Source organism: Sinohyriopsis cumingii, chromosome 6, assembly GCF_028554795.1.
Source record: "Sinohyriopsis cumingii isolate HCF-2022 chromosome 6, ASM2855479v2, whole genome shotgun sequence".
Taxonomy (NCBI): domain Eukaryota; kingdom Metazoa; phylum Mollusca; class Bivalvia; order Unionida; family Unionidae; genus Sinohyriopsis; species Sinohyriopsis cumingii.
In genome coordinates this window covers 95,908,771-95,935,950 of record NC_142966.1, presented here as the reverse complement: position 1 = coordinate 95,935,950, position 27,180 = coordinate 95,908,771, and the positions used below count along the sequence as shown (strand labels likewise).

The following is a 27,180-nucleotide window of genomic DNA, read 5'->3' as shown; positions in this document are numbered from 1 at the left end:
TGATACGGACATTAAACGTATGACCTGCAGTTTATACTTTGCTGTTTTTGATAAAGTATACGTTGTCAGAATTTTCCATATGTCGCAATATACTATTATCTGACCTGCTGCAGAAGGGATTACCTTAAATTGCTTTATATTCTGACAGTTACGTATATTTTCTTGTTTCAGCCCTCCCCCCTCCACCCACACACACACACACACACACACACACACACACACAAATATGGTACACAAAGAAACACGCAACACAAACCACAATATGTATCGATTTTTGTTTTCTTAATTTTATAATATTTCCTTCACAAAAGATGCACACGACAGTGTGAACAGCTTTCAAATGAAAGCAAATAATCAAATACCAAAATAATAAATGTTCTGTCCCTATAAATGTCGCATTTTATCATTATTACTTAAATGAATTTGTGTTTAAAACACACTAGTGTCAATTTTTATATGAAGAAATAAAAATGAAAGCTAATCAGTTTATTATCTATGGCACAACTTTTAGCCAAAACAAAATAATTTGAACATTCATCTTCACCCATTGTATCCCCAAACTGAATTTTGAAATTTCATTTGAAACAATTGTTTGTTAATTTTATTTTAAAAATGCTACTGTAAACACATTTAGTATTTTCTCGTGCCCAAAAGAATGATAATTTGTCGAAAAATAAATGAAAACTATTTCCACTTTTTTCCATAAAATCAGATAGTGCTTTTTTTTTACATTGCTGTCATGTTTCGGATGGAGGTAAAAGTAATGTATGAAATTGTGCTTTCGGTTTTATTTTTTCAAAAGTTTAAAAGATATGTGTGCACCAAAAAGATGCTAAATAAATACAACACAAAATGTACAACAAACGTTTTTAGTATAGCAGAAAACCTAGACGTCTTGTTGCTTAGGAACATATATTATTTCAAATAAAACAGTTAATCTGTTTATCATTAAGTAATAAAAAATACATTTACAAAGAATGCGTAGAATCTACTGCATTTTATTGATTGCTTTCGTCAGAAGCTAAAGTCTGATTTTATATATTATGGAAAACTGAAAGCATAGATTTCCTTCCATAGCAATAGCTCAGTTCAAACCTCTTTAGTTGATGAAATTAAATTTTTATTTGCATAACCATATCAATCGGCAAGATTATTTTTTAATATTTTATGATTAAACCAATGGCTCGCACACTTGATTTATTTATCACTACTAAATTAACAATACATTCACTTAAGCATATCAGTCATAAATATTATGACCTATGAGTAGGATCATTTAATGCAGTATAATTTAGTACTAATTACAGACGCCAGATCCGCCTTGTCCTGGATATCTTTCAACGTAGCAAACTGCCCGTGATACCTTCATGACTGTCTAATCAACCATGCAATTGGATCAGCTGGTTATTGAAATAAAAACTATGTGTAATATGTCAGCGACCGAAGTGCCGCGACAACAAGCTTTTTGATCTGAGTTTCAAACCTCCGGATGGACAAATAATCTAAAGGCAAGTCGAACGTACAACACCTGCTCCTACGACACAAAAAAAAGACGAACAGAAGGTTTGTTCTCGGCAGATTCGTGCAGAAGAAACATGAAAATATTCGATGTCTCCGAAAACGTAAAATTCATATTTGTTTATGATTATAATCGTACAGTATTTGCTTCGTATTAATATGTTAAGGAATTATTGACAAGTGACATATAATGGTAGGACTCTATGATCTTAGACTAAGCAAGGAAAGAAGTAAAGCCAGCAAGTTTGTAAAATTTGTCAAACTTGATTCTCTTAGTTTGAAATGAACGTTTAAGAGGAACTTGCACTATTATAAATTAAACCCATAACAAATCCTGAAACGTTCTACAAGTCCAAAAGAATGGAGTGGAATAAATTCCAGGTCCTTGAATGTGCTCATGTGCCAACAGTCTTGGTATATCACAATGGCTTTTCTAAAACCCCTTTGAATAAATTCACAAACGTCACTTAACAATAATTTAGTGCAGAGTCAAAAAGCGCTTCTTAATTCCAATGAATAATTAAAACAAATGATTTCTTCTAAATTTATATCTAAGCAGTATTATACATACAACCGAAATATACATGCTCGACCATGTTTCTACTATCAGTAGTAGTAATGTTAGTAGTATTAGCAGTGCCAATAAAGCAAATAATTTCGGCGAATATTTCTTATTTACCACTTCAGATCAGAATAAGACTGCATTTTATTTATATCAACAATACTAAATAAATAAATAATTTATTTTATAACAATGCAGTATAATTGAGCACTTTTTCTAAAGCCCAGATCCATCTTATCCTAGGAACCTTTGAACTTATCAATCTAAACGTACACCTCTTCATCAATGCCCAGTTACATACCAACTAAAACGTGCTCCTCATCACTGCTTAATCACGTGTATCCGGTCAGCTACCCATTGCAATCAACAATATGTGAAAAGATGAATCACAAAAAAACGTCACTTCCACAGTCTGTCATCACAGCTCCTGACTTATATAAAATCAAGCCAAAGATGAATCACAAAAAAAAACGTCACTTCCACAGTCTGTCATCACAGCTCCCGACTTATATAAAATCAAGCCAAAGACCCCTTTTGCATGACACACATAATAACAGAAGGTGTGTTGCTGGCAGAATCGTTATACCAGACATTCAGAAGATCAGTTGTTTGAGAAAAGGTAAAATTCATATCTATGGTTATAATCATACTGTATATTTTCGCATTAATAGCTGAAATAATTATTTATAAGTAAGATATGCATATTTATGATCAAACCTGAAAATTAAAATGAATTCAAGCACATGAGAATCAGTTTTTATCGGCTGAAAACGTCGGTGGAGGAAAACCATAACATTCTTATTCCCAAAATTTAATATTTTTGTTTCCTCTATACCCTGAAACGCATTTCATATAGCATATACCTCTGGAATCCATAACTTATATTAACATAGCGTTCTTATTTGCACTACCAGTTACAGACCTGAATATTTAAATACAACGTCAAAAGAAGTTGATATCATACTGGAAAACGTACGTTAACATGTGAAATGCTGAAATGCTTTTCACTAGATTGGAAGAAAGTAGTATAAAATCATTCATTCTCGTTCTTGACTGGTTTTCTGTGTGTGTTTATTTGTTTGTTTGCTTTAAGGTTCATGGAGCGGTCTGTCGTTTTCTTACTATCCATGTTGGTGCTACTGCTAGCTAAACACGTGATTTCTTCAGCTTCAAACTGTACATGCCAATTCCCTAGTGACTATTGCGTACCAAATATAACGGGTTAGTGAAAATGAAATATAGTCGAATTATCACTCTTCAGCAAGAATGATACATAGATTGACATTGATGATGGTGATAATGAACATATTGATAGTAGTAGTAGTAGTAGTGGCGAAGGGAGAGGAGGAAATGGTACAATGATGATACTGATTCTAATATGATTTTTCCACTGCAGCCATTGCAACTACTACTACTACTACTACTACTACTACTACCACCATTACTGATGTTGCTTTTATTGGTACAAGCATCATCTAAATGAGCCAACCACAATTATTACTAGTACATGAACTACTACTACTACTATCATTAGAGAAAGCTATTTCGGCGAGTATTGCTTTATTCGCGCTACAATTTTTAATAAAACTTCAGTGTATTAGTAAAACCGGCTCATTTAAATGTAAATGTAATATGCACGTATGCAACAATTATATTAAAATGATATTATAGCATTACTGGGAAATTAGTGAACAAAGAAGGAGAGAAAAGTTATCCAAATAACCAATATGTGATAGAACATATAGCACTTTTGCGTGATAGAACATATAGCACTTTTGTGTGATAGAACATATAGCACTTTTGTTCTATTTGAGATGCCTTCCAACCACTGAGTAAAATCTCAGACTTGAGAAAAGAAAGGCTACCAAACAGTATGAAAACTGATGATTACTTTACTACTATCCGACGATGACTATGCTTGATTACACATGTTAAGTATTTATGTCACCGACAAATGTGTTATCATCCAGATAGCTAACTGACTGATGGAAGTCAATGTATATCCATCTGTTACAAAAATATATGTTTAATTAAATTCTAAAGCAGTGATGTCACGAAGTTTATTAGCATGCCTTTCTCGTCTAAAAATAATATGAAGAAATTAAGGATAGAAAGATATTAAAATTGGCACGAAACAGCCTCTTCTGCATTTCTTTCTTAAGCGAAATTGTGTGAGAAAGAATTAACAAATAACAAAATCAGATTGCAACCACCATTCCATTCCATATATACATACCATACATACATACATACATACATACATAGACACACACGTACGTACGTACTGTGAAAAAACTGAGACAACATTACGGTTTTGTATTTCTTCACTGTTTACCAAATTCTGTTTCTATACTACAGCGGTTCAAGGAAAAGTAATCGGATCAAAACTGGTGGACGAAAAAAAGCAAGTGGTGTCCGATGAAAGTTTGGCTTACAAAACCAGATTCACAGTACAACTGACCCAAATACTAATAGTGAGTAAATTTACTAATGATTTATTTTGAATCCATCCTATCAGTACGGCATAGTTTCTATATTTCTGCATGAAAATGTGGTTATGAAATAAGAATTATATAGACAGCAACTAATTACTTATCAATCTACCGACACCTTAGTGTAAAAATGACTTTGTTATTGTTTTTCTTCCCGACCCATTTCCTTTACATTTTCCTGCTTAAAGATTACAAAATGGGTTTTATTAAATTTTGTGTCATTTCAAGAAGGTTGCTTCAGTTTTCGTTATACTCTTTCTCATCAAGCTTGCATGGTTTGCTCCTCAATAATAATGCGCATTGTGTCTCTTCCTTTTGTTTAAAATACTGCGAGGTAGATTTTCGAATTATTCTTTATTGCCAAAATATGTCAAATTTGCATAATGGATTGGCAGGATTGACAAACATAATTGAAACTAATTTGCGCAGATTCTTTATTTTTATTATAACAATCTATTTCATTTATTTAACTGAATTGTCGATTTATTATTATTTTTGTCACAAAGGTTAAAACCAAGAATCTACATATTTAAAATGTAAATGCCCATATATGATTGATTTTTAAAAATTATTTTCCTTTCAACAAACTTAGGATTTGTACATTTGATTTTTTTAATATGCCCATATACCTGTCTACAGTATTTTTCTATTCTAACATATTTAATTTCTTCTTTATAGGATTAAATGTTTATGTTTTGAGTATTTAAGTGTAAATGTTTCCTCACACTCAAAGTTAACATCAGGTCCTTTACCTTACACTTCGATAGATACTCAGTAATTATGATTTTATCATCGTAATTCCAATTTTACTCATCTCGGTCGTCTATAAGCCGTTTTCATCAACCAGAAATTTGATTTCGGGTATCACGTAGTTTTCTTTCATGAGCGTCTTTGCAATGGTAGAGAATACATGGCCTAATGTTTGCTAGCGAAGCAGCGTTAATCTACTACATTGTAACCTGTCCTGAAAGACCACGCCTTTTGCCAAAAAAGCAATGGTCTCTCAAGACAAGCTGTAAAATATAATCAATAAGAGAACCTGGTCTCTGATGACAGGTGGTCTTTAATTACAATGGTCTTGCAAGACCAAGTTTAACTATATGTATATCGCCGATCCGGTTCAAAGACTCTTACCTAGCGAGGACGGCCTTGTCCGGAAAGAGGGGTAATAATCGTCACGATCAATTTTACTGAGTAAACATTAATTATATATTTAGCATTCATTGATCTTTCTTTCTACGCATTTCGATCTTTCAACACAAAAACACAAATGTGTCAAATCTGAAATATCAACGTGTTCATGTCAGCGCATATACTCAGATTTAACTGAATGTTACGGTTGTTCAATAATGTCATACTAATGTAATATAACTATAGACTATCCCATCCTGGTTGTTTATTGCATAAGACCTTAAATGTAATAAATTATCTTCCAGGCGAAAATTAAAGCTATGTACTTTTGTGTCACAATGGTAATCGTATACTAAACCGGGTTAAGTAAAAATGACGTTATGTCCATCAGAACAAATAACAGAATAGTACGATTTTTTCAACATATACACCTTTCATTTCGACTTCACAGTGTTCGACATTCAGTCCGGTTTGTATGGGATCATACCTTTAGGTTGATCTCGCCTCAAAATTTTCACGTTATTGAACATAGTGTGTACGATCGAAATAAAGTTTAATCGCCATTTAAGTCTACATGCAGCAAAAAATCCTAAAATAAGTACACCCATTAGAGAACTAGTCGATGTAACAAGATAACTGGGTGGGATTTTCGGATTCACAACAGAACACTTTTGACGATGATATACATACAATGTTTAATAATGGATGACCTGAATGAGCAACTAATTATGAAAATGTGCGTATAGATATATAATCCAAATATTGGATTTGATTAACAAAGACTTAATGATGAAAAATACAAATAAATTAATTTAGCAAATATAGAGGCAAGCGGTGAATGGTTCACAACGATTTGACAATGAAACGATGGATATGGTTTACTCAGGTAGTAAATGACATTTTACACGTGTAGTAAAATGCATTCACTCAGGTAGCGAAATTATGGCGATAAAAAGAGGGACAGATGTACAACTTATCTTTACAGTCCCGAAAGAAAGACTGGGTTTACTAACCACAAAATTAGCCCACGGCTAACAAATTAAATGTACGGAGATACACTCCGTTATCAGTACACTGTTTCAGCTCCACGGCTGTTACAGTCCAGCTTCACAGCTGCTACAGACTCCGGACACTCGGAACACTTCGGAACACTCCGAACATTAGACCCTCCGGACACCCCGGACATTAGACACTCTGGTCACTCCAGACGCAGACACTCCGGTCACTCCAGACAGAGACACTCCGGTCACAGAGACACTCCGGTCACCCCGGACATTAAACAGTAAGACAGTGGACATTCCGGACACCTCGGACATTAGACCCTCCGGACACCCCGGAGATTAGACGCTCTGGTCACTTCAGACACAGACACTCTGGTCACTACAAACACAGACACAGATAGAGACACTCTGGTCACTCCGAACACAGACACTCTGGCCACAGACAGAGACACTCCGCGTCACAGACAGACACTCCGGTCACAGACAGCTGAAAATATATCCAACACCGTGTACTGTACATGACACGGGCATAATAACGTAATGACGTTATACACGGTAAGTTATATAGATTACATTATCAGCACAATAATTACAAAATGACAGGTTCAAAAATAAACCTAATTCTGCTCGATAAGAATCCTACTATATTAAACAGTTCTCAAAAAAATGTAGCTTTACATTGCTAATATAAATCCCTTGCTAAGTCGAACACGAGAATAGAAATATGTGCATTATACTGCGTACACCAAAGCTACACAGCAAACATACAAAAATAAACGTGGTATTACAGTAGTTATAACTTATAGACTAGAAATTAATAAACTTACATACATCTACAGCTGAAGATGTGCAAGTCCTTGAAGCTTTGTTGACACCTCCTAGCCTCATCCCAACATATCTGGTTGGTTACGACTTAGAAGTGACACCCTGTTTTCCAAACAGTGTTGTGTGTTATGGGTTTCCTTGTCCACCCATTATTGTGTTATAAATGTTGTTGTCTCCAAAAATAATAAATATAAATATAATTTTGCAGTGTTGCTCTTTGTTTTGTTCATCATATTATCGAGTTTTGTTATCCCATAGAAGTTTGGGGGGATATACTCTCTTCCCTCTGCCTGGGCTGGCAGGGGGCCTGATTTATATCCCTCCATACTTAGAACTTTGGAGTATACTAGCCGCCTCAAAGACTTATTTAAGTCCATAGGTAGTTTTCTTCTACTTATCACCATAATGTTCTGTTTAAAATAGTGATTCTGCCAGAGTCTAGTTGTCCAGTGTGTGTTGCTGATGGTGTATGTGTTGCTCAATGTCCCATTTCTAATATTTGGATGGCACTATCTAGGTCAAATTGATTTCCAGTTTCTTCCTTATTTAATCCTATATATTTCGGAAAATAATTTTTATATCCAAAATTAAATAAATAAGAGGTCTAAATGCACTGTGTTTTTGCTTGTGAGTGCGTGTTTGTATTTTGTTTTCTTGTTTAATTTCTTTTATGCCTTAGGTTAAATTCTATGTATTTTTTTGTGTTCGATTCTTCAGTTTGTACTTAACGTGCCTTAGCACGGTGTGTATTACGGTAGGATTGAAATTCTCCATCACGCGGACGTGATGGAAAACTGCTAGATAAAAGTTTGTTATATATTATTTGGTATTAGCGTTATTTGCTATTTACTTTAATCTTATTATTTATCAGTTAAATTGCTCTGATCTAATATTATTAAATATTAATCAATGTTATTTCCAGTTGTTCGTATAAAGAGATTGTTTTGTCGGATTGTATGTATGGTTATAAGGATTAGTGTTGTTGGATTTAGATCATTTCTCTGCGTAGTTGTCAGGAATGCATTTATACATTATCAGACACAGTTTAGTTGCTCAGCTCAGTGTGATGCCGTGGTTGATACGTCTATGTGCTCATGAGAACATGGCAGTTAGTTTTGAAGGGCTTTCATCAAGTGCCCATGTTAAGAGTTTCTTGTTAAATTCGCCAGAGTTATTTCTCCAGTACGACAGAGGGTAGCCGCAAGAGAAGATTGATAATTTGTTGTACGCGTCCTTATTAATGTTTTGTCTAATTCGAAATATATTCAAAGAGAAAAGATTAAAATATCAGAAAAGTTGTATCATCTTTCAGTTGTTGTATGGTACCTTAGTATCCATACTTGTTATATAGGAGTTTTATTGTTTCAGTGTGTTTCTTTTTGTATATGATGCCTTTTAGTGTTTTAGTCACAATGCCCTAATTGGACCCCCTCCTTAGAGTGCCTACATATTGAGGCCTGAATCCTGGATTGCCATGTGACTATATATGTTTAAACAAAGATCATACTGCAAACATAATTCGTAAGGCGGCGGCCAGAGTAATACTCGTTTATAAGTAAAGTAGACGCTCTCCTCAATGGGTTCTCTTACGATAGCTCACTGTGTGTGACTTTTCCCATGAGATGGTCTTTACGTGCTGGTGCTATTAAGCTAGCATAATGCTTTCCAGTTGCGAGGGATTGAAATTTCCGATCACGCGGGCGTGATTGAAAACATGGGGGATTGGTGCTCTCTAGCTAGCTCATCTCTCGATGGCTTTACCAATTAGTTGTCTTCTATCCAAACATTTTGTCTCATTTATTTCTATCGCGTGCAATATAAAATTAATTATTTTGTTATATAGTATTTTATCTGTTATCATGTTTGTGTATAATAAATTAGATTCGTCAAAATAACCTAGTTTTTTTGTTATTTCTCTAATTGTTTCAGTTATTTAGTTTTTAAGGTTTTCACATGAAATGATTATGTTTCTTTTACTGTCAAACATTTTCTAACAGAGTGGACATTTAGGGTTTTCTTTAATAACTTTCATTTGAAAGGCTTTTTCGCCAGTCCACCACGCGTCATGCAAATAGTTATATATATATATATATATATATATATATATATATATATATATATATATATATATATATATATATATATATATATATATATATATATATATTAGCTTGTTTTTTTTGGTCTTTAATTTTAGCCTGTTATGGTTAAGTTATCTTCTTTGTAAGGTAGTAAATAATCTGATAATCTGTATAGAAATGTATGTTTTTGGTTCTTCCTTGCTGGTATACAAGTATTTATAATGTGCATTTTATTTGTGTAGATATGTAGCATTCTTCCTTTAAATATTTCAGGGGGTTGCATAGCTTTTTCAGTCAGTTTGAAGAGTTGTGTTCCTTATTATTATTTACACCCCAGTTCTTGGATTGGTATAACCTTTTTGTATTATGAATAACGCATTAAGTTTATCTTCAATGTAGTTTACTGTTTGGGATTTAATATCATGTATTTCCTATAAACATATAATATCATAATTCCTTGCATGGCTGATAAGAGTTTTACTTTTATGATATCTAGTCCGTTTTCATTACACGAGAGTATTTTCAAACTTTCCTTTCCCATATTTAAAAAAAATTGTTTGTTTTCCATTTCCTTTTTTTGTTCTGGTTATACTTTAAGTAATGCATTGGCTTAAATAAATTGTAATTTGTGTTGTTGTTCTTGTTGTTGTTACTGTTTTTGTTGCTGTTGTTGTTTTGGGTTGTGTTCTGTGCATTTTATTTTGTGCTTTTTGTGTTTGTGTTTGGGATCGATTTCCCGGGTCCTTCAGGTATTTTTTGATCATTCGATTGTGGTGTTCTTGCTGTTGTTTTTGTTGATGCCTTTGATTTCATGTTTTTGTCTTTGTTTGGTTCTTGAATCGGTGTGATTATTGTTTCTCATGGTCTTGGTGCTTTTTGTTTTTATTATCACAACGCCATCTATCGAGGCCTACTTTCCCACAACCGCCAAATGGACGTATCATATGGTAGTTGTAGAACGACGTTTGTATTGGGAGACCAAAAATGTTGCAAAATTATGGGATTTTGGGTGCATCTTGTATGACTATTTTGACAATTATTTTTCCTGTGCCAAGTCCTTACATTGTTTTATAAGTGTCATATCTTGCGTTAAGTGCTTTGACGCCTGTGCGACTTTCAAACCCTTCTTGGAAGATGTTTAAAGGTATTTCCTTGGGGAACCTGGACACACATGTCCGTAATTTTTTTCTGAATTAATTTGGTGATGGGGGAGGTTTTACTTTGACCGCCCTCTCACATAGGACAATATTGCCCTGTGGGAGTAAAAACTTCTTTGGGGGTGGGGGTATATAATGAATATCCCTCTCCCTAGGTTGGAGAGAGTATCCATATTCTGGGCATTAATGCCTCTAGCAGCCAGTGATGCTATTATTTCCATCGTAGTGGGTCTGTCTTGTGCAGGGATTTCGGAAACGTCTATGGCCTGTGACCATGGGTCACGGTAGGTATTGAACGAACGTCCCTGCTCAATTTCTTCTCCAGTTTTGAAGTATTGTTTTACAAAGGCTTCATAGTTAATGTTGGACGAAGCGTTGGTTGCCATTTTTCTGTTCAGGTTTATAGCTCTTATAAGGGCTTTTTTAATAGAAAAATAGAAAAATTGGGCTAAATTATGGTTGCAGTTTATCAAATTTGTATGTTTCGTCAGGTGTGAAATACTAATTGGGTGTGAAATACTAATTGTTGTTTGCGTGATTGCAAGTAGGGAAGAGAAATACTTCTCCTTGGGTGTATAGTAACCTTGCGATCTTCAAATATTGAGGCAGACTCAAGTCCTTGAAGCAGACTGCCCGCTGACAAGACTGTTTCGTATTGTAACTAAATGTACATACGGTGAGGTATTTATACACAGACAGTCTGTGCAATGTAGGCATTCGGTTCGTCCCATCGAGAGCACTTCGCATGTGCGGCATGGGATGAACCGAGCTCACTATTTCGAAATACGCCACAATATACATAAATCACACTCGGGTATCGTTGTACACGAACAACGAAACCCGAGTAAATGTATTCAATAAATAACAGAGGTTAATTCCGTGACAGTCGATACTGAATGCCTACATGACCTGCATGATCACCGGAAGTACATTTGAAATCGGATTGGTAACCGAATTATGTCCTTTGAATGTTTCCAATTTGTAACAAACGCTGAGGTCAGTATTATGTGTCAGTTTACAGTCAAACTCAATGTAGATAACGCATTTAGTTACAATACAGTTGGAATTATTGTGCTACAAACACCGGCCTTTACTTTCACAATGAAACCATTAATTCAGCAAGCGTTAAATTAGTAACTATAATATTTGCTGAATTCATAAGTACATTAAACGTTAGTGCATATGAAGCAGGTACGTTTTCATTTTCGACTTATTTTATTTATCTAACAGACCACGGTTTTCTATTTAAGCCTTATCTGAAGTGACCAAACTTTATAAGCTCCCGTATTTTTCAAAACCACTCACTTCTTTTTAGGCATTTTGGGATTGGGACATCATGCAACATTTAGTTACCGCCGAAGGTGAAAACAAATGCAAAATTAAGCACATCCGAAACAAATGAATTGACAAAGGCAGTGTTTCAATCAGCACAGGAAATTTTACGCTTTGCAGAAACATATATTAACACATACTTTAAGAAGGCTTGTACTTAGTTTAAATTACAATCAAGGCATACATTAGATTAATCTTCACAGGTCATGAAATAAACAAAGTAATGGGGCTTATCATTTGGAACTATTTTGTTCCTCCCAAGAAACATAAATGTTCTCAGACTTAGGCTTCTTAGCGATACTCTCCAAAATGGAGACACGTACTTGGCGGCGATGGAGCAAAATGATTAAAGGAGGCATTTGATGTGATTTTCTTTTGTATGTGTCACGGTTCTGCCTTACATCTGAAAAAGATCGTTCAACAACAGTATTTTCACCCTTTGATGAAGTTTAATTGACTCAATTTATATTTCAGATATAGGAAATAAAAATGATTGTTTACATTTTTTTTTGTTTATTTAATGTATCATCTATTTACAATCTCTAAAGCATATACTCAAACAGTTATTGGCAACATTTAGATAAATACTGGGACCTTGTTATTCCAATGAATGCCATGGCAAGCTCGGACATTATGTGCCACGTGACTTTTCGTCCAGAAAATTAAATTGATTAATACTGAACCAGTAACTTGCAATTACATTCAGGCAGTCTCAGTCAAATGTAATGCGTGCAGATCTTTCTGCGTGGTATTAAGGCATACATAGGTTTGGTGAACATAAATTGCGCGTGATGCATACCGATCTGCGTAAACCTAATCGGAGAACACATTATTCGTATCACAAGTATGAGATGTAAAGTGTTCAAGGACTCCTAAAGGTCATGTTTTATTTTTGGCTCCTACTGATATGGCTTGTACTTGTTTTATTTTTTAACATGACTTATTGCATGAACCTCGTGTGCAGTTTAAAGTATAGTATAGTTACCATCATCTAGCATTTTGATTGGACACCAAGCTATCCATAGCACTAAGAATCATGCCTAAAACAATTGAGTTTGCGTATGCAGCCCACTTGTAATTGGAAAGAATGTGTTCGGATTAAAAATCAAAACTTTTCTTTTCAGTATTGCAGGAAAGTAAATTTGAATGAATCTAGTTGACATTATTTTGTATGTGGTATAATTTCAGAATGGGTCTTATCCATTGTTGGTGACCAATAACACCTTCAACCTGCGGGTCCCACTGAACAGTCCTTGTCACGGCAAACTTGAAGTTAATATGTCATATATTGCTATTGGTAAGATATATATGACTTTATCGGTCCTGTTGTAGGGAATTTTCTTCTGAGCAGCAATATTCTCTAAATGACGCAACATTTGTACTATGTTAATGAGCAGCATGGCCGCCCCCCCCCCCATGTGCGACCGACTCATTTTTTGGGGGGAGTTGCCCCATTTAATTCTTCGTTTCAGAATCTGAGGCTACAAAATGCTGTTTTAGAGAAAGCAGCGTTGACTCATTAAACTATCCGAAAACCAATCCGAGTCTAATATGAATAACCGAGCCCGAAAAACAATACGCGACCGAATTTATTTTTTTTGGGGGGGGGGGGTGAACAGAAAATTGTATGAAAAACTTGTTGTCCCCGTTGTGCAATTTCGTAGCTTCGTTGTTGTTTTCTGCTGAAGCAGACATGGTTGATTTGTTTGGCACCGGGTGACCAAATATTGACCAAATTTAATTTTTTTTTTATATCGTTTTAAACAGTAATAATAGACAGTCGAAGCTGAACATGTTTGTTTTTCCTAGTTTTGTTGCCAATTTATTGCCAGTTATATTAGTCATGGGGTGTTTGCGCCAGTTTTTATCCATTCATGGGGTCCCTTCATGGGGTACCCTACAATGAAGTTTTCATCTTGCCAATATCTGTCTTTATGGGGTCCTTTCATGGGGTAACCTTCAATGAAATTTTCATTTTGCCAATTTCTGTCTTTATTGGGTCCCTTCATGGGGTAACCTTCACTGAGGTCTATTTTTACTTTTGGATTTTCCATGTATTTCTGCTTATATCTTCCATGTATTTCTGGCTATATTTATTTCTTGGTTATGTTTGGGCTTTTTTTTTAAAATCAGTTCATGGGGTCCCTTCATGGGGTACCCTTCAATGAAGTTTTCATTTTGCCAATTTTTGTCTTTATGGGGTCACTTCATGGGGTAACCTTCAATGAGGTTTTTTTTTTTTACTTTTGGATTTTACATGTATTTCTGCTTATATCTTTCGTGTATTTCTGGCTATATTTATTTCTTGGTTATGAGTAGTGAATGGGGCCACCCTAGCGTCAAGGGGAATTAGCATTACAGACCCCCCCCCCCCCCGGGCCACTCTAGCGTCAAGGGAAATTGAACATGGAGAAAAACCCTGGGCCACTCTAGCGTCAAGGGAAATTGAACATGGAGAAAAACCCTGGGCCACTCTAGCGTCAAGGGAAATTGAACATGGAGAAAAAAATCCTGGGCCACTCTAGCGTCAAGGGGAACTGAACATGGGGAATAGAGTTTGGGCTTGTCTAGGGACAAGGGGAATTGAACATGGGGAATAGAGTTTGGGTCTGTCTAGGGACAAGGGGAATTGAACATGGGATTTTTTTTTTTAAAAAACATTTAATAAAAGGGTAGGCAATCGAAAGTCATTCTCTTTTCGAGACCTATGAGTGGCCCTGAAAAGGGCCTTTGGGTTTATGTTAATGTATCCATTAACATAAAGGGCACCGCATTGGTCTTCTTCTTGTCCTTAGGCTGCGTCTCACTGTTGGCCCGTAAATCAGCACTCTTTTGAGGCATCCTTGTCTTTCTACGTAGATCCTACGTATCCACAGACTGGTGTCTGTCCTGTGGACAACGGTCCACTTGGATCGGACATACATTAGCATGTCCGTCCTAAACATCACTGAAGACACAAGGGTGGATGATTCAACTGTGGTCCACATCTTGAGGCGACGAGAACAGGTGAATCAATGCAGTGAATTGCGCTTATTTATAGATAGAGGAAGGATTGAAACGGATTGAGTTCATTCACCAATCCAAACACGCGTTACAAAATTCAGTCAGCCCGCATCCAATCCGAAGAGAACAGTCTGTTACGTCACGTGGTCTATATAGACTCGCTAGCGCCTGTGTGTAGTCAATCTATGCGACAGTGATTCAACATGACGGAAACTCAGAAAACGATTCACTGGGGAGTACCAGCAGTGGAGACCGCCCAAGGGAACCCGGACTTACTTTCAGAAGAGGTACATTGGGATTTTGTGGATTTTCTTACCTCGCAAGAATTTGTTCCGGAACCTTCGTTACCTTCTTCATTACCGCAAGTGGAGAATTTTAGACAGAGACAGAAAGAAGAATTGGAGAAATTTATACAACGACAAAAGGAAGCGGAGCAAGCTTTTCTCCTACAGCAACAGCAGCAAGAAGAAGAGGTAAGAAAATAACAACAACAACAAGAAGAAGTAGCAGCAAAGAAACAAGAGGGTGAAAATCAAACGGTCACGGTACTGTTGGACATTTTAGCGGAGTTAAGAAGTCTGAAACAAATGTATCAGACTTCTTTATTACGACCAAAGAGAATACGACCTTCCCGAGCTAAACACGTCAACCCTGTGTCTAAGCCTACCGTACCACCCTTAGTGATTTCAACCAAATCATCATCATCATCAACAGTACGCAGTCCAGAAGTAGGCCTCGGCCGTGGCAAAGGCTTAAGACAGTTAAAGTTGATTTCTTAAACTCACCCCTACACCATAAAAACCAAAGGCCCTTTTCAGGGCCACCCACGTCTCTCGAAAAGAAATACAATTTCAATTGCCAATAACTCAAAAAAAAAAAAAAAACATTTTACCCCTATAGTACGTGTATATGAGTGCGTGAGTGTACGTTCTTATTTTAAAATCAAAACTCAAAGACACTTACCTTATATAATCAATTTATTCTTTTATCCATAGTTACAATTCAATTCACAATTCACAACAGAGCACTTTAAAAAGTTCATAAACTTCTTCTGTCTCATTTTTTAGTCTCTCTGTTTTTTCAATTTCTTCACCCTCACATTCTTTTCCTCTTCTTCCTCCTCACTTTCTTCCCTTCTTCTTTTCTTCTCCTGTTTCTTTTTCTTTACCTGGCTGCTTTCTTCCTCTGAAGAATCCCTCTCTTCCTCTGAAGAATCCCTCTTTTCTTCTGACTCCTCTTGTTTCTTTTTTGGGCAATCTGGAGACCAATGTCCTTTTTCTTGACAATAATAACAGGTATCTTGACTTTTGTCTTTTCTAGCCCCTTTTTTTCTTTTTTGACGGTCTGGACACTCTGAAGACCAATGCCCTTTCTTCTGACAGATATAGCAAGTATCCTGACTCTTATCTCGAAAGGAAGGAGAGTAGTCTGTCGGCTGGTCTGAAGAGAATTTTCTAATGACCCCTCGCAAAGCTCTGATGAAACGTTCCATCTGGGTAGTCTCTTCCATCGTTGTGCTCGGTTTGAGAGTGAAATGAATAGTGAAAGGACAAGACACACACCCTTTTATATACGCTGGTCTGCCATGACTATAAATTAGTTTATGGTGTTTAAACCTGAGTCATTTGACGTTTTGCACTCAAGATGAAACGATCCAATTCATTTGAGAAGAAAGAAGAAGAAAGTAAGAGGCAGAAACGTGATCTATCGCCTCGTACCAGAGCTGAAGTCTTGGCACAAATTCATGCCAGTGATTTTGAAGAGGACATGAGTGAACCAGAATTCGAACCCTCTAAACAAAGTTCGCCACCCTTAGTCAACCCTGAAAAATACTATTCCATTCGAGAGACGGAAAAGCGCTCCTCTAGAAAATTTAGAACCACGGCTTACAAATACACGGTGAAGTTTAAAGATTTCAAGTCCGACGTACCGTTAGAGAAAGCAGAAGGGTTCATCACCGGAGTGTGGGATTCTTTGCTCACCACACTCAAGCGACAATGTCAACCCAAAGAAGACGATCGCTTGAGACTTTCCATACAACACGACGGTTTGAAATCCCCTGTTTGGATCGAGTTTAGCACCCCTGCAGAATTGACCACTTCCAAAGTCATGGACAAAATTCAACACGTGCAACAATCTAATGACCAGTTTGACATCACCGATGGAAAAGCCACACTGGACATGACCCACGTCTCTCGTCCTCAAGGGACTGGACGCAAAAAGGTCTTATTGGTGGATGACCTTCGCAACACCAAAACAAGTCTCGTCCGAATTAACAATCCTCAAGACCAGATGTGTTTAGCCCGTGCCATCGTGGTGGGACGAACCTATGCCAACAAGAACGACACGGCAAAATGGAAAAGAGCCTGGAAAACTATTCAGCAATCGGACCGAGCCAAACAACGAAACGAAGCAGAACTCCTGTTGCAACAAGCTGGCCTGTCCAAAGACACACCCTGTGGCATTCCTGAAATGCAAAAATTGCAAGATGTCCTAGCTCCACGCTACACCTTGAAAGTGCACCCTCAAGAAGTGCGTGGGCCTCTGTTGTTTCGAGGCCAAGATTTTAAGGATGGAAAATACATTCATGTCTATTATCACGATGAACATTTCGATACCATTACCAGTATCACCGGATTTCTAAGATACAGATATTACTGTGAGAAATGTGACCGTGGTTATAATAATCGAGAGCAACACAAACATTGTGGATCGAAATGCCCAGGATGTTTGGACTCTCCACCCTGTCTGAGCGAAGGACCAGTGCCTTGTTCAACTTGTCTGCGCACCTTTGTCAGCCATACCTGTTACCAACAACATTTGAAGACGCAAGGTTCACAGCAGAAATGTGCTTGTCAACTGCTGAGATTGTGCCCTACCTGTTGACAAGGCATACGTACCAATAGTGCCAAGGCACACATATGTTCAGGAAAGAAAAAATGTCACATTTGTCACCACATCGTGGACTTGAAACATCAATGTTACGTGCAAAAATACCAACCCCCACAAGAGGAAGAGGACGGTCACAAGAAGAAGAATAAAGGCAATTTCATCTTTTTCGATTTCGATTGCATGCAAGAGACTGGCATTCACGTTCCTAATTTCTGCGTGGCTCATCGAGCGTGCGAGAAGTGCATTCAAGAACCTATTTTCAGTCATTGCCCTCACTGCAGGAAGATTACTGGAGGGCGTGAAAAAATCTTTCGAGGACCGAACACGCTAGCCGATTTTGCCCAATGGGTCTTAGACCCCATCGACAAGACGTGGAGCCAAGAGGACATCGAACGTTACGGAGATTGTCATCGTCATGCCACGGTGATGGCTCACAATTTCTCCGGATACGATGGACAGTTTCTTTTGAGATACTATACCGAACAAGGCACCGAGCGTCCTAAAGTGACTTTGAACGGAGCCAAAATCATTTTCATGCAAGTAGGACAAGTACAGTTTAAAGATTCGATGAGTTACTTGGCCATGCCTTTGAGTCGAATGCCTAAAACGTTTGGAATGACAGAAATAGCTAAAGGGTACTTTCCACACTTTTTCAATACGGAAGGCAATCAACACGCCGTTCTACCCCATTTACCTGAGGCTCACTATTACGACCCCGACAACATGCGTACCGAACAACGAGAAGCTTTCTACGCTTGGTACCAGGCTCACGCCTCGGACCCTTTCGACTTTCAGGAAGAAATGCTAAAGTATTGTCGTTCCGACGTGGACATTTTACGGCGTTGCTGTGGAAAATTTCGAGAACTGTTCATGGAACACGGAGGGGTCGATCCTTTGAAAGAAGCTTGCACCATTGCCAAAGCGTGTTCCTTAGTGTATCGACAACGATTCATGCCTGAAAACACCGTGGCTGTCATCAGCCCTCAAACGACCAACTATGTCAAACGTCAATACTCGGTCAAAGCCCTACGTTGGTTACATTACTTGTGCGACAAGGAAGACAAATGGATTCAGCATGCCCGCAACGGAGGAGGCGAAAAGACCATCGGAACGTATTCGGTCGATGGCTGGGACTTAGAAAACCCCAAGATCGTGTACGAGTTTAACGGTTGCTTATTTCACGGATGTCCCGTCTGTTACCCTGATCGTAGCACTAAAAATCAGTTTTTACAACGAACCATGGAAGACTTGTACCAGGACACTTGTCAGCGACGCTTGAAGTTGGAACAGGAAGGATACCAAGTGGTGGAAATGTGGGAACACGAATACGATCACCGTATAAAAACCGATCCCGAGTTTAAACGCCTCGTGGAAAGTTACAAGCTGATGGACCCCCTGAACCCGAGGGATAGTTTGTACGGAGGAAAGACCAATGCCACCTGTTTGCTGTACCAAGCCGACGAAGAGAAAGGAGAAGAAATCAAATACTTGGACGTGTGTTCGCTGTATCCCTACGTGTGCAAATATTGTCGCTTTCCTGTAGGGCACCCACAATTGTTGACGGAACACATCGACCTGAAAAACATTCGACAATACGAAGGTCTAATCAAGTCTAAGGTTTTGCCGCCCACGGACTTGTACCATCCCGTGTTACCTCACCATTCCCAAGGCAAACTGATGTTTCCTTTGTGCCGTACTTGTGCCGAAACGTGCAACCAAGACCAGCCTTGCCATCACACCCAGGAAGAACGGGCCTTGACGGGGACGTGGGTCAGCGTAGAATTGTTCAAAGCTCTGGACATGGGATACCAACTGTTAGAAGTGTACGAAATTTGTCACTTTCCCAAGACACAACAATACCACAAGGGTGCCCTATGCAGAAAGACATTTTCGCTGACTACGTGGTTGCCCTTTTGAAACTGAAGCAAGAAGCCAGCGGCTATCCTTCCTGGTGTCACACTCCCGAAGGCCAAATAAAATTCAAAGAGAAATACAATGAACAAGAAGGCATCACTTTAGATCACATCGAGAAAAACGAAGGCAGGCGATCGTTTGCCAAAGTGATGTTAAATTGCTTGTGGGGTAAAATGGCACAACGACCGTGTTTACCCAAGACGGAATATTTGACAAAACCTTCCCGCTACTTCCAGATGATTCACGACAAAACCAAATACATGAAACACGTGGACGTCGTTCGCGAGGATTTGATCTTGGTCAATTACGAAGAAGATTTGGACTTTGTACAAGACAACCCTTTTGGAAATGTCATCATTGCGGCTTATGTGACAGCTCATGCTCGCTTAAAATTGTACTAAGCTTTAGAACTGTTAGGGGAACGTGTCCTGTACTTTGACACGGACAGTTGCATTTACATCCATCACCCGAGTCAACAGCACCCTGACATCGAAGGAGACCGTTTAGGAACCTGGACAGACGAGCATCCCGACGAAAAGATTCTAAGTTTCGTCAGTGGCGGTCCAAAAAATTACGGCTACGAATACCGGGACAAACAAGGAGAAGTGCACACGACGTGCAAAGTGAAAAGATTGACTCTGAATTATCGTACCAGTCGAGTGGTCAACTTTGGGGTACTGAAAGAAGCCTTGCAATCGGGAGAGGATGGAAACTTTAAAGTGACCACCTATCAACCGAACAAGATTGTACGTTTACCCACTCACCACATCGTCAGTCGACCCTTGGAAAAAGTCTATCAAATCGTGTACCAGAAGCGAGTGCGACTTCCCAATCATTTCACTTTACCGTATGGACACGTCGGTATTGGTCTGTATATAAAAAGGAACTCTAGGCAAGATCGATAGTTCATTGTGACTACCAAGACCAAGCGAACAAGATGAATACTTTCAGAGAAACACAAAACAAGTTTAGAAAGGCACACTTCAAGTGTGGGACTTCTGAAGTGGAATGCGATTGTGAGCCTTGCGATGGGTACGATGCTGTACGTTGTGACCTTAGCGATGCCGTAAAGCATCATGGGAACTTTAGTGTCACTACCCGTATCATGGAAAGTGATGCTGTGCGTGTCAAACCTGAGGTATGCGAAAGTGATGCCGCTCGTCCTCTTGGACATTTTACTGGGTTTCGTTTCAAAGGGGAATGTTCACCTTCACGTCTACCCCCCTATTGATGTCATCCAGCCCTGAGCAAACTCCTGTCCATGTCACCCAACCCTCATCGAAACGAACCTGTGAAAGACGAATATTCGTTTCCTGTGCGTTTGTCGGAATACTGCGACTTTGAAAATCGTCTTCAATCGTTCAAAGGAAAATGGCCTAAGTATCTGGGAGGACCGACCCCCGAAGAATTAGCCAGAGCCGGATTTTTCTACTTGGGCGAAGGAGATAAAGTCAAGTGCTTCAGTTGCGGTGCGTCACTTCATTACTGGGAACCATAAGATTCGGCCTACCTAGAACATGCTCGATGGTCATCGAATTGTCATTACTTACCCTTAGTGGGACCGATACATTAAAGTAACTTACCATGTCGTTGACGAAGAAGAAACCAGTTTGGCTAGGAGTCAAATGTTGGACATCACCGAGACCAGTATTTAAACTTCATTTCAAAAACGATATTGAATTATTACCTAAAGAACTGCAAGAGAAGATTTACAAGGAAGTTTGGCAGGGACTTGCCAGAGTGAAATCTCAATGGGTGACTGTAGAACTTTAGTGCAGAGAAATTCACAAGAGGAAAGTGAAAAAAGTCAACCAGTGTGTTAGATTCCTTTGGGTCAAGTGTGCATTCGTCCTATTGTATTACTCTAGACCGTTTACATCAAAAGAGTTCAGTGACATTCTTGGACGTTACCCTGCATGGCAGTGGTCAGAAATTACTCACTATGTGGATTACTTTTGCTCTAGGAGAAGATTGTGAATTGTACGTACTGACCTATTCATGGATACCTTACAAGAGAACATTCGTGCTTTGCCTGTGGAATTGAGAGAACGCATTTACCGAGAGCTGGTCAAAATACGAGTCAAACGTAAAGAACAATTGCATCCGTTACGTCACCAGATCTTTAACCACTTCGTCAGAAATTGTTTCAGTGGTCAGACCTTGTTAGTGAGTTAGTGAATGAACGAAATGTTCTTCATTTTGGTTACTTCGAGATTCACCTAGAGAAACGCATTGAGGAAGACGTGTTAAAGGATTACCAACATATGTTACGTGGAATCTGCTTAGTGGAAGAGAACACTTCTAATCGAAGTTTGAACTGTAGGTTACAGTATTCTAGATTTCCTATTGGAGAACGAAGATGTCTGGGTAGAATGTACGTGTATTGCTTCCGAAACAAAGAGAGTATAAAAACAGGAATCCATGCCACGGCTTATGTCGTATGTAATTGAACAGATTCCGTGGAAGGAACTCAATGACCATATCCAAACTGTGGATCATTACCATCAATTATTACAAGAACTGTATCCAATCAAATTGGGACGACGCATAGTGTGTGTCTTAGTGACTTGTTTTCTGGGATTTCGTTTACCAGCCGATTCCTTGTGGACTCTTTACGAACAGTACTTACCACCCAAATGGCCTTAAATGGTCACGAAAGACTCCTTTTGCTCAAAGTCTTGCGTTTTCATCTGGATACTTCTCGACCTCAACAGGAAAAAAAAGATTCGTCAACTTTTAGCTACCCAAGACGTGTATGACGATGTGTGTGGAGCTTGTGACTTACACCCCCATTGGACAGATGTCCGTGCCTGGAAAGAATGGGATTTTGAGGCTTGGACCCAAGAAGTGGCCCAGTATGCACGAGAGTTGTTCAAGGAAAAAAGTTACTTTTCAACCTGTGTTAGTGACGGTGCCAGAAGAACCCGTCACCCAGGACAGGACTGTCGTGGACAGGCCTGAAAGACCCTTTCGGGAGGACACTTGTGTGACCTTACCCCCTATAGAACTGGTCAAAACTTTACCCAAAACATGTTGTACAGACACTTGTGTTTATTCCACGTTAATGGTTATCATGTGCCTTTTATCCTTGTACTTAAGCCTTTGGCTTTTATGTATTTTTGTCTTTCGTATTCATGTTTAAAACATTCAATAAACGTGTTCTGAAAAAAGTATATAAACTCTCGTCTTGTTTGTTTTCGTGTCACAAGTGACATTCCTAACACTATGGCTACCTCTGCTGTCTCTGCTCCCTCTTCCTCTACTGTCAAAGTCATCGACGAACACTTAGATCGTGCCAGTTGGGAGGCTTTGTATCTTCGTCATCCTTTTAACATGCTCATTCCTGGACCTAGCGGTTCAGGCAAAACCGAATTCGTCAAACGTTTGATCGAACATAAACATCATTTGATCGATCGACACCCTCAACGAATCGTGTGGTGTTACAAAGAGTGGCAATCGGCGTACAGCCTCTTGCGAGAAAGTCAAGGCGATTCCATCGTGTTTGTGGAAGGCATTCCTAAAGAAGACGACGGCATCGTCTCTGACTCCTGTCAAACCCATTTGATCAATTTCGACGACATGTTAGGAGAAGACGAAGAAGAAATTAAACTGTGGTTCACGCGCAAAGGGCATCACCGTAATGCCAGTGTCGTTTACATCACCCAAAACGTGTTTCAACAAAGTAAAGCCCATCGCACCATCAGTCTCAATGCACATTACGTGTTCTTGTTTAAAAGCCCTCGAGATAAATCGCAAGTGCAAGTCTTAGCCAAACAGTTAGGAACGCCTTGGCTGACTCAGGCGTACGACGATGCCACTCAAACGCCACACGCCTATTTACTCGTCGACTTGAAACCTACGACCCCCGATGATCTGCGATTTCGTACCCACTTGTTTCACCACTGGTGCCAAGACGGAGGGCCTGTCCTGTACACGTCTCCGTCCTCGACTTAATTTCACTCCACATAAACAAATCTATAGAAACCTCAGCCCCTTTTCGTCTGTCTCACACACATTTTGAACATGACGTCCCTTCAGTCGCATCTTCCCGTCAAATTGATTCGTGCCTTGTATGGCATCAGTCGAGAAAAAAATCCACAAATACGAGCTCGTGTCTTAGAAGCTAGTCTCAAAGAAGTCTTACGATGGTTCACGGTGACGGCACGTCAATTACTCCAAGGAATCATTCAGATTTCTCATGAAACCAAACGCTTTTTTGATCGAAACAAAGTCGCTTTGACCCAACTGGCCAATCCCCGCATCGACACTCAAACAAAAAAACAAATCATTTTGAAACCTGGAGGGAGCGGTACTCTAGGAGGGGTCATCATTCGCTCTCTCTTAAGATGGGATCCTAATGCCCCCAAACTTCTCCCCAAGAAAAAAGTCCAACGAAGCTCCAAGAAGAAAAAGACCAGACCCCCAAGGAGAACTTCTCCAGTGGCAGGACCCTCCTCTTACCAGACACCACCCCGGAAAAGGAAAAGAAGCCCCCAGTAAAAGAAACAGAGAAAGTCCACAGAAAAGGAAAAGCCCACAGAAGAAAACTAGTCGCAAGAGAGGCACTTCTTGGGCCAGGACGCAACCTTACACTCGCAAACCACGACCTGCCACGGCGGTGACTGCGTCTCCGGGAGCCTCACGTTCATCCACTTCTCCGTTGATGACACCAAGAACTGAAGAGTACTTGGAGACGTTGATCACACCAAGAACTTCTCCGTTGATGACCCAAAAAAGAACTTCCCCAGTGGCAGGACCATCCAATTTAGTGGCAGTGGCTGCTGCTCACAAAGTACCTTCTCCCAAAATCAAAGTTCAAGAAAGATCGGGCATGTTACAAAGTTTACTGGATTTGTCCAAGCAAGAACTGGCTCGATTTAGTCCGTTGCGTACCCCTGCACGACGTGTCATGCCTGTCCTCAAATTGATACGACGTAAAGACAATCAGTGGCGACGCGTTCCAGTATAAAAAAGGCCTGTGACCGAGTAGGGGTATCAGTGTTTTGGTACTCCTGAAGATGTCACCCTCCAGAAAACATCCCTCTTCTAAACAACCCCAAGGAAAGAAAAGAAAAGGACTGCCTCCTCGTTTAGTCAAACATGGGGACATGTTATCTGTCCTGTCCAAAGCTTCTCCACCTCTACGAAAAAAACTCATTCAATCAGCCTCCAAAGAGGTCATCGATACCGTGTGCGAATGCTGTTTGAACGTCTTGAAAGGCACGATCCCTTTGTCCAAACACCAGAAACAATGTTAGGCAAACATCGTCACGTTCTTCGCCAAATGGTTCAAAAGAAAATTCCCATTCGTCAAAAGAAGAAGATGTTGGTCCAACGTGGAGGCATTTTACCCCTCTTGTTAGGTCCCTTACTGAAAGGAGTCTTGGGAACCATGTTGGGAGGACTGGTGGGAGCAAGATAAAAAGGCCCTCGGAAGTCCCAAGATCTCAGAATCGACCCCTGACAACCCCATGGAAGGACGAAAACTAGCTTTAGTGCCTTACAAACGATGGATGGAATACCATCGTTGGCAAGAACAACGCACCCCGCATTTACCTCCCAATCCCAATTTGAGCGAGATATCCCAGTTACAACACGAACTGCAGTCCTTGATGGATCGCCAAGATTTGTCCGAAACAGAAAAATCGCAAAAGTACGGTCAACTCTTGCAACAACTGCAACTCTTTCACCAGAAAGCTTTAGACGAAACAGCTCTACCCACTCTGAAAGATTTTAAGACCTTGATGAAAAGTCTAGCACCATCATCACTACCACGACCACCACTACTACCATCCCCAGGGGTCACCAGAGATGCTACCCCACGAAGACCTGATGAAGAAGAGATGCGAGAAGTGTTTCAAACACCGTCAGCAGCTCCCATTTCGGGTAAGATTGCAGCATCCTTGTTGACCCTGTCCCCCACACCCCAACGAGAAGAAATGAAAGCTTGGGTTAAAAAGATGATGTCCACTCCTCCTTCGACAGAAGTGAAAAAGAAAGAAGGGAAACCAGAAGTGAAAAAAGAAAAGAAAACCAAAGCCATTCCATTGCCACCTCCACCACCACTACCTTCGACTTCTACTCCCGTAGCCCATCGGACACGTAAATCCGTTTCTAAACCACCCTTTCGACCCACCCAAAGTAGCATCACCGAAGAGTGGGTGACTTATTAACACACCAAAAAAATGGAGAAAGTCTTAGCCAGCATTTACTACGATCCCTCCCATCCTGCAGGTTACGCAGGAGTTCAGAAATTGTATCGTTCTGCCAAAACTCGACTGAAAAGTCTCCGTTTACCTCAAGTGAAACGATGATTACAAGAACAAGCTACCTATACCTTACACAAACTCATTCGACGCAAGTTTGCCAGAAGTCGTACCCGAGTGGAAGGCATCGATCATCAATGGTAAGCCGATTTAGCCGATGTCTCTCATTTGGCCAGCTACAATCTTGGCTACAAATATTTGTTTTGTGTCATCGACGTCTTTTCCAAATTTGCCTGGGTCGTGCCCTTGACTTCCAAATCGAGCAGCGAGTTAGTGCGAGCCCTGCAACGGGTGTTGAAACAAAGCGGTCGTCACCCTCTTCGATGGCAAACGGACAAAGGCACCGAATTTCTGAACCAAGCTTTCCAAAAAGAATTAAAGAAACGTGACATTCATTTTTTTACCACCGAGAATCCCGAAACCAAAGCCAGCATCGTGGAACGTTTTCAACGCACTTTGAAAGAACGCATGTGGAAATATTTTACGCATCACCATGCTCTGAAGTACATCGACATCTTACCGCACCTGGTGCAAGCGTACAACCAATCTTACCATCGAAGCATCGGACGTGCCCCGCAAGAAGTGACTCCCGACAACGAAGTGTTGGTGTTTGAGCGCCTGTTTGGTACGTCCCCGACGAGGGCTGTCCCCAAGAAAAGTGGAGTGTTGGCCGTGGGAGATTGGGTGCGCATTGGCAAAACCAAATGCACTTTTGACAAAGGTTACTTACCTAACTGGACGACCGAATTGTTTCGTGTCACTGGACGAGTGCATGGCCGTCATCCTGCCGTCTATAAATTGGAAGACATGAACGGAGAAGTACTCAAAGGAACGTTTTATTTGCCCGAGTTACAACGTGTCACCAAAAAAGAAGACGACGTGTACGACATCGAAAGCATTCTCGAACGCAGAACCCGTAAAGTGGGCAAACGACGTGTCAAAGAAGTCAAAGTACGTTGGAAAGGATATCCACCCAGTTTTGATTCTTGGATCGACGCTTCGCAAG

At 39.5% G+C, this 27,180-nt stretch overlaps 1 long non-coding RNA gene across 1 annotated transcript in view; it reads left to right on the top strand.

The window, feature by feature from the left end:
* The first annotated feature begins 11,627 nt into the window (after nt 1-11,627).
* The window catches only part of LOC149797489 (uncharacterized), a 30,611-nt gene continuing 15,058 nt past the window's right edge, over nt 11,628-27,180 (top strand). The window contains exons 1-2 of the long non-coding RNA XR_016421526.1: nt 11,628-11,763; nt 13,288-13,396. This is a non-coding gene — a long non-coding RNA (uncharacterized LOC149797489). The remainder of the gene's footprint in view (nt 11,764-13,287; nt 13,397-27,180) is intronic.